Here is a 16,287-nt window from a genome sequence, read left to right as displayed (position 1 = left end):
GAGGCTGTGGATTAAACGCTACATCGTGTGCACAATGGATCTCTTACCCACTCCCTCCTTCTGCTCTAGAATGATCCACTGGCATGCAACTAAATAGAAACCAGCAGCCTCCATCATAACCTCCTGCCAGCATCTCTCTCCTTTGCAAAAACCAGCAGCCTCCATCATAACCTCCTGCCAGCATCTCTCTCCTTTGCAAACTTGGAATTCACAGTGCATGCTGGGTTCCTGAGTCAGGACCAGGAAGCTGAGCGCTGGTATACAAAGATGACCTGCAGGGGTCCGAGGGGGTGACTCAGATGCTGTCGGGGCTTGGCAGTGCCAGAGCATGAACACACAGGCTCACACGGACAAACACGGCCATCCTGTCTCCACAGTGTCTGCCTGGGAGTGGAAGTGCATGTCTCTCCAGTGGTTTCTAACCAGTGTTTTGACTCAGCTGCTGTAATGAGGCCAAAACACCAGCCAGCTTTCCATGAACTCCTAAGATTAAAGGCCACTTACTGCCTCTGTCTAACATCAGTAATGCCTCATTCGCAGCTACCCCAATTTTAGCCACAGTTATCAGCTCCAGTTTGTGGAAATTTGGCTTGATGATGTCAGCAGCAGCAGATTTAGCTCCCTGGCTTCAATCGGGGTTTTCAGAAGGAATTGCATTCTTCAACTAAGGGACCACTTGAAACCTGCAGGAGCAACAGCTCACTGTAGTTTCGATCTGCATTTTCCTGATGGTTAGAGAGGTTAGGGGTGGGAGGGGGCGCTGATTCTAAGGCTAAGACAGAGAAAATATAAGATGAGCCTCAAGGGTCAGGCAGCACTGGAAAGCAGTGAATGCTAATGAATAGATGGATGGATAGATGGGTGGATGGATGGACAGATGGACAGATGGATAGAGCAGGTCAGAAAGTCCTGGGAGTTAACCCAAAGAGATTCCAATGGCAAAATAAATAATGACAACATTTAGTGCTGGATTATAACCTGAAGAGTAAAACAAACATCCACAAGTGCTTACTGAGATAAAGAGCCAATTAAGTAAATCAGTAATTAGAGGGGAAGGGACGAATATTCCGTACAGAAGAATTCCCAATTAATACATGTAGGATGAACGAGAGAATTAAAACATCACCATTAGAATACCAAAGTGATAATTGCTGCCGGCGAGATCCACTGATGAAGGCGAAAATTAGTGGGTGAAGCTTCAAGGATATTTTAAACAGGGTGTTTGCATAACCCCCAAGTTCGTCCCACTGTATCTGTTAATTACTGTAGGTGGCTTTAACATATGTTTGCAAATTGTCTGGTACCCCTCCCTCCGAGAGGTGGGACTTCACTTCCCTCCCCCCTTGAATTTGAGCTGGATTTAGTGATTGCTTCTGATAAATAGCATATAGAAAGGGAAAAATAATGATTTTACAGTGCAGAAACCTGACAGACACCATCTTCAGGAAGTGGACAAACACAGTATCACCTGCTGTGTCCTCCTGATGCCACGGCATCCTGACACATGCAGTGAGCAGGGGCTGTCCCTGCCGTGTTACCCACCCCCCCCAAATCCATTACCCCAGGATAGTCATCAGAAATCATGAGATGAACCTAAACTGAGGGTGTCCTATAAGATACCTGAACAGTTCTCTTCAAAAGTGCCGACATGAAAAACAAGGAAAGATGAAGGCAACTTCATAGATGGGGAAGACAAACAAGACACAAATGGGTGTAACGTACAGTCCTGGACTGGATGCAGAAACAGGAAAGACCATTACTGGAAAAGCTGATGATGCCCTGACGAAGTGTTAATTTAGCTATACCGACCATGGTTATGTAAGAAGGTAAGATGAGGGAAACTGGATGAAGAATGTGTAGGAAACCTCTGTAACCTCTTTGAAATCTAAAATTATTTAGAAATCGAAAAAACATTTTTTTAAACCACAAGCATACTTAAATTAATTTAAAGAATCCCAGCCATATGACGAATGTAAGAAACACACCCCTAAAACAAAGTATCATGCAAAAGAAAATTACACACACACACTATGCATATACACACACGCACACATACATATATATTATAGATAAGAACATATATTAGGTAAGTTTGAGCAAAAAGGAAAGCAAAGTGATAAGGTTACAATTAACACTACATGCAGGGCAAAATGCATTAAAGGGGAAATAATTCATTTCAGTTTGGTAATAATTACCAACCTCAGTAAAGATATAATGGCATGAAACTTTATCGATCAAATGAACTGTCTCCACAATATATAAGGTAAAAATTCTTGTATGTGTAGACAACATTAACAGAACTATGAATGTTGATGATTTTAACATACCACATTTGGTCAAGTAGACATAGCATGCATAATTGGATAATAAAAGAAGTAAGGTTGATTTACTAGATACGTCAAGCTTTTTAACCAACAGAGAATACATATTCTTTACAAGGTCCCAAGGGGAGCTTAAAAATTGATCATAATCTGCAAGACAAAAAACCTTCAAAGATTTCTAAAAGGAAAAGAATGTAAAGGGTATCTTATGTGGTTACATTGCAATAAAACTAGAAATTGACAGAATTTAAAACAAACGCAGCAAAAAAAACTACTCAGAAATGAGGAAAAAAGAAACTAACATTGTCCTACAAATATTGTGCAAAGAAGGTAATAAAAATTTCAATGACAGAACATTGAAGTGAAAACAAAACTGAGAACATTATACATAAAACCTCAGAATTTAGTCAAAACCAGTCAGAGGCAAATTATAGATTAAATGCTTTCATTTCAAAAAAGAATAAGAAAAACTAAATTAAATGATCAAGTCAGTAAGACGGAAATTGGGCAGTAACCACAAATTCAGGACAAAGAAATTAATAAAGTTAGAAAAATAAGTTTTAAAGGAGGAAATAAAATCAATAATTTAAGGCTGGTTCTTTAAAAATAAATAACATAGGTAAAGCTCTGCTTATTTTAATCAAGAACAAAAAAAAAAAAAAAAAAAAGAAAGAAGTAACCACAGGAAAAAATGTAGAGAAAATTTTAAATATTAAAATCTGAAAAAATGGATACTATTTTGAAAAAAATGATTAAAATAATTGACTTAGGAAGTAGAACATTCATACTAAAAAAAAGAAAAGAAATTAAAGCTCAATGAAACAGATGTGTGAAAAAAGATCCATACATTTTCTTACGCCAAATGGTTCCAGAAAGCTGGACAGCCACATAGAAATCAATGGAGTTAGAACACTCCCTCACACCATACACAAAAATAAACTCCAAATGGCTTAAGGACATAAACAGAAGTTTTGATACCTTAGAACAGAGGGAAAACATTCTCTGACAAATCGTAGCAATATTTTCTTGTATCAGTCTCCCAAAGTAGAAGAAATAAAAGCAAAAATAAAACAAATGGGACCTAATCAAAAGTATAAGCTTTTGCATAGCAAAGGAAACCATAAACAAAACAAAAAGACAGCCTACCGACTGGAAGAAAATGATACGACTCACAGGGGATTAATTTCCGAAACATATAAACAGCTCATATAACTCAATAATAAAAACAAGCAAAAATCCGAACAACCCAATCAAAAAAATGGGCAGAAGACCTAAATAGACATTCTCCAAAAATGACATACAGATGATCAACAGATACATGAAAAGATGTTTAACATTGCTATTTATTAGAGAACTGCAAATGAAAACCACAAAGAGGTATCACTTCACACCCGTCAGGATGGCCATCATCACAAAGTCTACAAATAATAGATGCTGGAGAGAGTGTGGTGAAAAGAGAACCCTCTTACACCGCTGGTGGGAATACAAATTAGTGTAGCCACTATGGAGAACAGTATGGAGATTCCTTAAAAAATTGAAAGTGGAGTTACCATATGATTCAGCAATCCCACTCCTGGGTATATATCTGGAAAAGATGAGAAATTTCATTTGAAAAAGATACACGCACCCCAATCTTCATAGAAGTACTTTTTACAACAGCCAAGATGTGGAAGCAATCTTAGTATCCATAAACAGATGAATGGATAAAGACGACGTGGTGTATGTGTATACAATGGAAGATTACTCAGACTTAAGAAAGGATGAAATAATGCCATTTGCAGCAACATGGATGGACCTAAAGGTTATCATCATACTAAGGGAAGACAGACAGAGAAAGACAAATGTCATATGATATCACTTATATATGGAATCTAAAATATGATACAAATGAACTTATTTACAAAACAGAAATAGACTCAGACACAGGAAACAAACTTACGGTTACCAAAGGGGAAGCAGGGGGAGGGATAAATTAGGAGTACAGGACTAACAGATATACACTACTATATATAACATAGATAACAAGGATTTACTGTATGGCACTGGGAACTATATTCAGTATCTTGTAGTAACCTATAGTGGAAAAGAATTGGAAAAAAGCGTATATATACATATACACACACACACACACACACATACATATATATGTATGTGTAACCAAATCACTTGGCTATACACCTGAAAATAACTCACCATTGTAAATCAACTATACCTCATTAAAAACATTTTTAAATGTGCATGATGAAAATTTACTCTAGAAAAAGTTGAAAATTTATCCAAATCACAAGTACAATGATACATATACAGTCATCAGGAGGGAAGGAGAGAGAAGAATTCAGTATCATCTCTTCTTATTTTACCAGTGCATTTTTAATCACTAACAGATGTGAAAACTATTGAGATGGCCACAGAAGCTTTTTTTGGGGGGGCACTGAATGGGTACTTTTCTCAGCCGTGGACTGACCTTGTATCCTATGAATCTGCTTTGCTGCAGGGTTTTTGTCTCTGACAATCATCCATGCTGTTCCATGTGTCAGCAGTCTGTTCATTTTGATGGCTGATGGGCATTCAATCCTGTAAATGGAATTCAGTTCAGTTCAGTCCAGTCCAATCCAATCCAATCCTACTCTATTAAATTTTATAGAACTCAAATTCGAAGATATACCACAGTTCGTTTACCCATTCTACAGTAAATGGACATTTGTGGGTCCTTCCCATCCCACAAATCCCCGGTTTTTGGTTTACACAAATAAAGCTTCTATAAACATTCTCGTACAAGAAATTCTCAGAGCTGTGACCTCTTATTGCAGGTTAAGTCCCTAGAAGCAGAGCCTGATACTTGGATTCTGGTGCAGATAATTTATTTCAGGAGTGCTCTCAGGAGAAACCTAAAAGGGAGGGAGGAAGCAGAGTAAGGATGAGGTCACAGGTCAAATCTTGGATTCTCCTTGAGACAAGGGGGCTGACCTTCTGTACTTTGTATCAGTCATCAGTTGTGCTGACCCCTTCTCGGAGTGGGAGTATAACTTCTTGAATGAGGTGGCACCTATCAGCTGAGGACAATTCTCTTGAGGGGGAGCAGCTGTGAGCCATCAGCCACCAATACTAACAGCAGATGCAGGAAGTGTTCCTTGACCTGGTAGAGCCTTTTTGTGGATGTATGTTTTGACATCTCTTGGGTAAATATCTCAGAGTCAAATTGCTGGGTCACAGGATAGAGGTATGACTTCAAACATATTTTCTGAATTAGTTTTACCATTTTACATCCCCACCGGTGAGTATCAGAGCTTCAGTTTCTTCACCTCTTCACCAGCATATGTGGCTGACAGTCATTTAATATTAACTATTCTAGTGGATACAAAGTGCTATCTCACTGCACATTTATTTTGTGTTTTCCTGATGATGAATGATCTCGTATCTTTTATGAAGGTTTCTTCATGACTTTTGCCCATTTTAAAATTTCAAGGTCTTCATTATTAATAACTAATAATTCCAGATATGCCTTGGTGATGTAAAAGTATTGTGAATATTTTCTCCTAGTCTGCGGCTTCCTTTAATGGTGTTTTTTATGAGCAGATTTAATTCTGATGAATTCATATTATTAATTATGCATGGTTAATGCTTTCTGGCATCATCTTAAAGAAATCTTTGCTTACCACAAATTCATAAAGACATTCTACATATTCTGCTATAAACTTTACAGTTTTGCCTTTAATGTCTTAAGTCTACAATCCATTTTAAATTAACTTGTATGTATAGTATGAAGAAGATGTGAAGGCTCACTGTTTTCCATAGGAATAGCCAGTTATTCCAGCATTCTTTACTGAAAAGACCTTTTATTCCCACTGAAATGATTTGGTACCTTGTCAGAACCAAATGACTGTATGACAGTCCATTTCTGGACTCTATAATATTCCACAGATCTAGTTGTCCTTTTTTTACACCCACACCATCCTGCCTTAATGTTGCCACTATAAAATAAATCTCAAAACCAGGTACTTTAAGTCCCCCAGCATTTTTTATCTTTTAAGTTTCTTTTGGTTATTACAGGGCTCCTTCATTTCCATTAAATTTTAGAATCACCTGTCAATTTCTAAACACCCACCCAAAAGAGCCTGTTGTGATTTTGTCACTGTGATGAATGTATGAACAATTTTGAGGGAAATGAACATCTTAACAATATTGTTATTTCCAAACCAGGAACAAGTCATATTTCTCCATTATTTAGGTCTTCTTTAATGATTCTCAATTCTTTTAGCATTGTTTCTCATTTTAAGTGTCCAAGTTTTGCATACATTTTGTTAAAGATATCTCTAAATATTTTCTATTTTAGGGCAATTGTAAATGGTATGTTTTAATTTCATTTTCCAATTTTTTTTGCTGCTTTGGAAAGGAGAAATATAATTTTAGTAAATTGACTTTGTTTCCTGTGACCTTTGCTACTCAGTTGTACCAGTTGCTCTTTTTTTTTTTTAGGATTTTCTACATAGACAATAAATTTATTTGTGAATAAAGACAATGACTTCTTTGTATCCTCTCTCTCTCTCTCTCTCTATATATATATATATATATATATATACACACACACACATACATATACAGTCTTTTTATTTTTCTTGCTTTATTTCACTGGCTACAACCTCCAATACAATGTTGAGTAAAAATGATGAGTGTGGATATCCTTGCCTTGTTTCAGATCTTTGGCAGAAGGCATTCAGAGTGTCACCACTGAGTACAGTATTAGCTGTACATTTTTCAGAAATATTCTTTTTCAGACTGAAGAAGATTTAATCTATTCCTAGTTTGTTGTGCTTGAAAAAAATATCAAGGATGGGTATTGAATTTTGACAAATTTATTTATGTCCATTGAGATGACCTGATAGCTCTTCCCCTTTATTCTGTTAATGTGACAGATTGCACTGATTGCTTTTCAAATATTAAACTGGCTATCCATTCCTAGAGGGAACTCATACGGTATTATCTTTTTCATGTATTTCTGATTTTATTAGCTAATATTAAATTGAGGATTTTTGTTTCATATTTATAAGTGATATTGGTCAGCATTTTCATTTTCCTATAATACCTTTGTCTCGTTTTAGTATTTGCATTATACTGGATGCGTAAAATGAATTAGGAAGCATTCCTCCCTCTTCTATTTTTTTAAGAGTTTATGTAAGATTGGTATTACTTTTTCCTTAAATATTTGATATAACTGAGGTTTCTTTTCTGGAGAAAGAATATTAATTAAATATCTTTAATAGAGTTTAAACTATTCAGATTTTCTATTTTTTTCCTGAGTCAGTTTTGGTAAATTTTCTTTTTAAAAGAATCCATCTGTTTCATTTAAGTCATCATATGTATATTGCCATAAAGTTCACAATTTTCCTTATAGTGTACTTTTTACTATCTATGGGTTCTGTGACAGCATCACCTTCGTCACTTCAGATGCTGGTTATTTGTGTCTCTTCTTTTTCTTAATTAGTCTTCTCAGGGTCTATCTATATCAATATTATTTAATCTTTTCAAAGAAACAAGTATTTACTTTGTTGATTTTCTGTATTTCTTTCTACTATTTTGCAGATGCTCTAAGGATTACAAAGTTCTTCCACAGTTTATCACAGCCTACTTAAAATTAATATGATACCATCATAAGCCATGTAAGAAATTCGCCACAGTATAGTGCCACGGTTCCATGTTCCCCTTGTCTTCTGTGCTACTGACACACATCTTGTCTCTCCATCATTATCGTCAGCCGTCTTTGATTTTCCCGCATACTCACTACTTCTGGTGCTCTTTCTACATTCCTGTAGATGCAGTTTAGCATCTGGTATTATTTCTCTTCAACCCAAAGTGCATAATTTAGTATATATTGTAGTCCAGGTCTTTCTGTAACAAATTCCTTTAGTTTTACCTTTATTTCACCCTCATCTTAAAAGGATATTTTTAATGCATATAGAATTGAGGATTTTTTTTCAGAACTTTAAAGATGTTCTGCTGCTTGCGACCTTACTGAAATATACAGTAATTCTTTTTGATGAGCAGTTACTCACATTGGTTTCATTTTCCCCTGTGTGTTAGTTTTAATAGACCGTTCACACACAGTTTCAGCAGGAATTCCACATCTTCTCGTCTGCTCAGTACCTCTTGTTGGTGAGCCCTCTGCACCTTCCTCTCTCTGCCCTTGCTTCCACCATTTATGCTCGTGCTTCTCTCGATATTAGGTGGGAGACATCCCTCTGTAAGTTCTGGCCATGACACAGAATTTTCTCTAATGCATTGATTTGATCATTGGGAACTGAGCCCAGTGGAGAGTCCCGACTGAGACAATATTCTTTTGGCTTGGAATTCTTTCATAGATTTTAACGATTAATGCTCTGAAATACTCTGTAGCTTCTGATATTAATATTGTGATACCTACTTTCTTTTAGCTCACATTTGTCTGAAAGGTTTTCATACCCTCTGAACGTGAACTTTTCCAACTTCCTTTGTATTCAGTGAGCTCTTGTGTACAGAGTACAGTTAACTTCTAGTTTATAACACAAGCTCCTGTTCTTTGTCTTTTTACATTTAACCAGTTTCCAATTTACATTTATTGTCCACATGCCATCTTGCTTTATTCTGTCTTTTACATATTGTACATTGATTTCTTTCCCTAGCTTTTGTTATATGGGCTATGTTTGTCTATTTCTCTTAGGGAATTGTAAGACATAAATTGTTTTTAAGTCAATTACAGTTTAATTTTAATTTTAAAAAACTACGTCCTTTAGCTCTTTACCAACCTCAAGTAGGAAATAATACCTACTGATTCCCTTCAGTTCAGAGAAGAAAATTCCTTCTCTTTTCCCACTTTCTATTGCATGTATAATACAAGATTTTGAAAGGTGCTTATTATTGTTTTTCTCATTTTAAAGCCTTCTAATCTTTCAAAATTACTTATGGCATTTTCATAGTGCTTTGCAACTTTCATGTAAATTTACTGACTTAATTATATATTTAAACAATTTCAAATTTTACTTATAGTCTTTCATTCTATTTCTTCACTATGGAATCTGACTTTTTAAAAATTGTTACAGCTTCTGATGACATTTGAGCTCAGCTCTGGGTAACATTTTTTCTGAATAGATACGCCACAGTTGCATACTTTAAGTATTTGCATATCTGGAAACTCTTTCCATTATCTTCACACATGAATAACACTTTGTCCAGGAATTTGGAAGTTACTAAATTTTCCTCTCAAAACTCTTTACGGATTTCTCCAGTGTCTTCAAGCATTTAATGTAATAGAAGAGAGGCCTCAGCCCTGCCTGGTCCCTGTTTGCTCTGCAAAAGAATTTACTAGATAAATCCCTTAACATAATGAGCTGCCCACCCTTCTTATGAATGTTACAGTATCATTTTAATGGTGAAAGTTTAATGTAGATTTTAACTGGTAACTTATCATAAAAATCAAGGAAAACCTGTTTAAAGAGATTTTCCCAAAGGATAGAATAGGCTTTTGACAGAGTCTGTAGTAAAGTACAAGAGTGCAAGTTTTGGCCACGGACCTTTAGTAAGGGGAGAGGAGCAGGGAGGAGCAGGCAGAGAGCACAGGAGGAGGAAGCAGGATGGAGATGACAAGGCTACAATTGCCTGACCCATTTTTAATCAGTTTATGAGTTCAGTTCCAGCTAATATTTGTTTCCTATAGAAATAGGTCTAGAAATGTTTCTGAAAATACAATATGCGTAATTATATCATTTCGTGAAACTTGTATTTCATGTGATAAGTTGTCTAGAGACTTCATATGTTTTAGAATAGCATTTGCATATTATTTAAATGTTTTTATTTATTGGAGTAATAATATTACATACCATTTGCTACGTTGCTATGCCAGTGAATAACATATATTTATGATAGATAAATATAATACATTATTATACAGCTGCAGAACCAAAAATACAAGTATTATGGTCCAAAGTATATTAGACACTATGGAAATAATAACCTTTTGAGAAATATAAATGATGCTCTTCTATGAACTCAGCTACTTCTCCCCAATCCCTGATACTCACAAAACACACACATCAGAAGAAGAAATAATCTTTCTATATACTAGGACTTTCTCACAATTTCTAGAGTTTCATTGAGCCTAAACCCTGCTGGGATATTTCCTCTGGGCCAATGTGGGTTTTAGGAAGACATAAGGTGAAACCAGTTCTTGATAAGCCAGCATCTTTGTGTGCTGAGCATCTTCGAGCTGCCTGTCAAAGACCTGCTCTCCATGTTCTGCAGGGAGCAAATGACAAGGAGGGGGAGAGGAGTGTCCCAGTCTGTGCCCAGCTGGTCTGGATTATGCAACCTCTGAGCTATATCCGCTGGCTGCCCCTGTATCCCATTATAAATCATCTCCTTGTTGAACATCAGGCCAGACTGGGGTCTGATTCATTGGCTGAACGTTGCTACCTGGCTCCAGGAGAAGCCTGCATCTCAGTCCTGTAATAATCATCATGCTTTAAGAAACCCTCACATTTTTGAACAGTTACATAGTGTCCTCAGCTGAAGAAAGAGGAAGTCTGGAGTCCATTTCCGGCAGCTAGCAGGGAGCTGCTTTCCTCTCCCTGACATTAGCAAAGTTTGTCAGCTTGTTAATCTTTAAGGGGATTTGGGGTTGAAATTTGGGGAGGGGGGTGGGATTGGGGCTGGATAATATAGTCAAAACTCTTCAAAATGGTTTGAGGGAATAAAATAGATGCCCGTGTTTTTCATGGCTATGATTCCCGCTTGGCCTTGGATTTCAACCCCCAAGTTTATGTAAAAGGAAAACCACAAACTATTGGATAGTAGAAGCACTACAATAATAGTTTCTACCTTTTTCTTAATGACTTCCATCATTCAGAGGCAGCAGAAGCAATCAATAACCGTAACATAAATTACATGTGGATGGAGCGTCAAGCATCACAGCGTCTGGGTCTCCAGGAGGACAACGTGAACTGGCAAGTCTGGCCAGAACCCATGTTCCTCCTTTTTCATTACTTCTCTGTCTGATATCCAGTAGTCAATTAGGAAGATTTGGTAAGAAAAGTAGAATTAGGGCATCACTAGACTAACCACCTTTCACAGAAAAGCTTCATTGTGATAAATTCCACTCACTTGCGAAGACCACGTTTGGGATGAGCTAAAACAGAGGGGATGGGAAATTCTCCCACAGAGACCTGACTCCAGCAGCCGTACCTACTGATTACTCTCTGACATAAATTTGCCTCGGACCAAACAGTAGAGACGTGCTACATCAGGGAGACATCACGCAAGGCTTCTGCACGGCGGGAACAGTAATGTCACTGTTTCTACTATTAGATGGTAGAGATGGAGTCAGAATGGCATCTGCCTCTGTCGAAACCGGGCTCGACTTTCTTCCTCCTGGAACAAAGAGAAATCTTCTAAGTGTCCTCTGTAGATTTTTTTTTTTTTTTAAGAGAAACGCCATGCTTAGATGGTCATGCCTTTTCCGTGAGACTAGTATTTAAATTGTCTTCCATGAACCGCTATGGGTGCTGAACTGTTCAATGGTCCCCAAGGAAAGGCAGAGGAGCAAAGAATTCAGATCTCTAACTTCTATTTAAACTAGAGTTACCCTGCTTTTATCTCTTTAAATATTAGCTTCCTATATAAGATCTAGAGTGAAGAAACAGTTCCACTGCTTTAAAAAAAAATGGCGAAGGGCATTTGAAAATCAAATTGGTGATGTGACACTTCGCCTTACGGGTTTTTGTCCCATCCCATCCCAGGCAGTGGCAGTCAACACCAACTTGGAGCATGGGGTGGATTTCTAACAGAAGCCTCTGTGACTCCACTTTGAAAGGCTTCTGCCAGGTTTGAAATATAGCAAAGAAAAATGCCAGTGCTCCTGACTCTTCGTGAGTCCACTAGAAATAGATAATCAGGCAGACTTATTAAAGAGGCATTTCCCCCTCCAGGATTTAGCATGATTACACGCCCCTGAAGAATGGAAGTTGGTCAGAAAGGCCTAACAAGCATAATAAAAATGCCCCCTTTTAAAAAAAGCTATTTTTCTTTTTTTTATTAAGCTCAAAAAATATTGGAAAACTCTCTCTCAATGCTTATTCTTTCAGTCTGCCTTTGCTGAACTTTCCAGGAGAGGCAGGGAGGGACAACAGAACGCACTGGCGCTCTTGCAGTCTGAACTGGGTTTGGGTCTTAATTCTCCTCCCTATTTTCTCCATGTTCTGGGAGGGCTGCCTGGCTTCTTTATCTTCCAATGAATTCATCTATAAAATAAAAATATCTGTGCAGCCAACCTCCCATGTCTGTTAAATGGGAAAAAAAAAAAAACAGAATTGGTTGCAGCACAGTCCCAAACAGAGGGCTACATTCATGATCTTATTATTTTTTTAATTTGAAGTTTCATTGTACAAATTGACAATGGCCTTGTAGCTATGTGAGGTATTCAAAATGCAACTGGTTATCATTTTAATATCTATAAGAGTTGGGTGGTCCAGGATGATGACAAAATGCAGGCTTCCATCAAGTTCAAAGGTGTTTAGCAGTAGACAAAAAAATACACCTACATTACTTAAGATGATCCAAGGAAACAGAAAATCGAATGAGGTAATCAACCTAGGTTCAAGCTGCAGATGTCTGTGAGCAGAAATAAGGACTAGGTAATGTGTGAGACACGAATCTCGAGGTCTTATGCCACGTGGAAACCTCCTTTGAGCTACTGAGTCACTAATGTAAGCAATTACCAGTACAGGGTAAACCATGACATCAAAGTTGCTGACAAGATGCAGTGTCCAGGCTGAAATTTTTCTTTTTGCAACTCCAAACATGCTGAAGAAGCAAGCCCGTGTTATATGTGTCATCATATAATAGTGCCCTCAAATGGCAGAAAATTGTCCTGAATGCATGTAATCCTTTATCTCACACTCATCAGAAATCTCTTGTCAAAATTCACATCAGTTACTTGCTGGGGCAAATAACTTCCTTAGTGGTGAGCATCTCATAACCCCTTTAAATGTGGAAGAAAAGGAACATCAGGGTTTTAGTATTTGGTATTTAAGAACTTGCTCTATGTTTGTGAAAATTTGGCTTATTAGTGTGGCAGCCCAATAACTGAAAATTAAAATGTGAATTAAATATTGAATGCAGTCTTGTGAACTTGGTTTTAAGTCTTTCCACATTTATATCCTCTATTGGAACATTTAAGAGAATTCAAAGGTCATTATATTTACGTTTGTTTATTAGAATTGTAAGGAATGATTTGTTAAGTTATACAATTAAAGCACTTAAGAAAGAAAGAAAATACATCAAATTTAAATGTGAAGTTTAAAGTATCTGAAGGAATTAAATTAGTTGAGTTTATAATCAAGACCAAGCATTAGTGAGAAGAACTCTAAGAGCCAATGTTAAACTTTGCTAAGAAAGTAAGTACAATAATATAATTTATAAACAGAATTTAAAAGCATGAGGAAGAGCTAGGATTTTAACTTTGTAACTATAATGTATTTAGAATTAATTTTAGAAACTAAATAAACTTCTGTATGGTCTATTCTGTGCACAAAAACTACCCTCAGGTTAATTTAAAAAAAGCTTAAATGAACAACAATAACTCAAGAAAATTATTTTGTCAGTTGAGTGCACTGGACTCCATGGAGTGTAGGCTGAAATCTACATTATTCTTTTTCACCACTTTCCATTAAACGAATTCTGAGGAAAAGTTCCCAATCTGCTCCTTGCTCTCATCTCACGTGGTCCTTTTCTGTCACTCATAAAAATAAAGAACCCAGTCTGTTTTAATAAACACACAATTCCCATTCAGAGTAATTTTAAAACCCCGAATTCCATTCGTTTTTAAAACTTTCCTCCTCCTTCAGCTTCAGTTGCTTCAGGCCCGGAGCCCAGAACAGAGGGCGGGCGGGACACCGGGTTCCTGCACCGTGTACGGCTGCACCCCTGCTCCTGCTTCTGGGCAGCAGCTCTTGGCCCCTGCAGTGTTGGACCCGGGAGGAGGGGAGGGGAGGGCAGAAAAGGACCTGGACAGCACAGCTGTGGTGTGCCTTGGTACCCTCTAGCCAGGTCAGGGTCCACAGACCGACGTCCCGACGTGGAATCACTTGTGGGCCTTCCAGCTGTGGTTTCTCAGGAAGCCTGGGCTTCACGTAGCCAACTCTTTGTTAGAGTTCCTTCTCCGCTCTAGACATCCTCTTGGATAGAAACCTTGTGGAAGACTACACTGGGGTGGCTGCCTTCTACCACATCCATACCTCATCCCAAGGGAAACCTGTGTTGTTTCCTCTGCCCCCAGCAGAAATGCCAACCCTTCCCAGTGAATGCGTGTCTCCTCTTTACTGTCAGCTGTGCTTTCTCAGGCCTGTGACACACTCTTTGTCTCCAACATCAGAGAACACATTCAAGTCTTTAAGTTCTTTTACTTCCCTTAAGGTGCAGGGGAGACACTCTCCTTCTCTCTAACTTGGCGAAAGGGAATGAAAAAGGATAAAGGCCACCTTTTCCACAGTTCTCTCCACAGCGATTTTCCCAACCACCTTCTTCCACGTCAGCGCTTCCATGCCCTCAGGCTGGGGGATGGGCTGATGCTTGCAGAACAACATTTGCAAACTCTTGCTGATCCCTGGATCTTGATTTAGGGGGGAGGATACTTGGGGTTTATTAGATTTTTATTAGCTTTGGGGAGTCTAGGTTAGGAGTCTCATGCTGCTATTCTATTATGCAATTACTGTGAACAAATGTTTTGCACTGATAATTCATAGCTGGAAGATATTTCCATAAAAAAAGACTTTAGCATCATTAAGTGACTAGTTCCCAAGTTGAGAAACGTGTACCCTTATGGAACCATTGGCATATTTCTCTAGATATGTTGTAAATATTTTATCTCTCCTTTGAAAGTATAAGAAGCAGGATTCTGCCACAGGCTGTGAATGAACACTTCCATGAGAAATTTAGAAACCATTTGAGAAGACAAACAAAAATAAAAATCTTAATATTGCAACTCCAAGAACTACAGAACATCAACTAAGGAAATTAAAGATGACTTAAGAAATGGAAAGATATCCCATGTTCTTGGATTGGAAGAATTAATTCTGTTAAAATGGCCATACTATCCAAAGCAATCTACAGATTTAATGCCATCTCTGTCAAATTACTCAGGACATTCTTCACAGAACTAGAACAAATAATCCTAAAATTTACATGGAATCACAAAAGTCCCAGAATTGCCAAAGCAATACTGAAGGAAAAAACAAAGCTGGAGGAATAAGCCTCCCAGATTTCAGACAATACAATAGAGCTACAGTAATCAAAACAGCATGGTATTGATACAAAAACAGACATATGGATCAATGGAACAGAACAGAGAGGCCAGAAATAAATCCACAAACTTTTGGTCAATTAATCTTTGACAAAGGAGGCAAGAACATACAAAGGAGTAAAGACAGTCTCTTCAGCAAATGGTGCTGGGAAAACTGGACAGCAGCATGTAAATCAATGAAGTTAGAACACTCCCTCACACCATACACAAAAATAAACTCAAACCGGCTTAAAGACTTAAAGATAAAACAAGACACTATAAACGTCTTAGAAGAAAACATAGGCAAAACATTATCTGACATAAATCTCAGCAATGTTCTCCTAGGGCAGTCTACCGGGCAATAGAAATAAAAGCAAAAATACACAAATGGGACTTAGGTAAACTTATATAAGATTTTACACAGCAAAGGAAACCATAAGTAAAACAAAACGGCAACCTCTGAAATTGGAGGAAATATTTGCAAAAGATGAGACTGACAAGGGCTTAATTTCCAAAATATATAAACAGCTTATATATAAACATACAACTTAATAAGAAAAAAAACAAACCCAATCCAAAAATGGGTCGAAGACCTAAACAAGCAATTCTCCAATGAAGACATACAAATGGCCAATAGGCACATGAAAAAATGCTCAACATGGC

At 37.4% G+C, this 16,287-nt stretch overlaps 1 protein-coding gene across 5 annotated transcripts in view; it reads right to left on the bottom strand.

The window, feature by feature from the left end:
- The window catches only part of LOC107034498 (uncharacterized), a 212,351-nt gene that overhangs the window by 108,177 nt on the left and 87,887 nt on the right, over positions 1–16,287 (bottom strand). For all 5 annotated transcript variants that reach the window (XM_072938405.1, XM_072938407.1, XM_072938404.1 and 2 more), the window contains exon 3: positions 4,786–4,895. The gene's annotated coding sequence lies outside the window, so the exon portion shown is untranslated. The remainder of the gene's footprint in view (positions 1–4,785; positions 4,896–16,287) is intronic.

Source organism: Vicugna pacos, chromosome 16 (genome assembly GCF_048564905.1).
Source record: "Vicugna pacos chromosome 16, VicPac4, whole genome shotgun sequence".
Lineage (NCBI taxonomy): Eukaryota > Metazoa > Chordata > Mammalia > Artiodactyla > Camelidae > Vicugna > Vicugna pacos.
The sequence above is the reverse complement of the archived record's forward strand: the minus strand, read 5'-3'. Positions and strand labels throughout refer to the sequence as shown.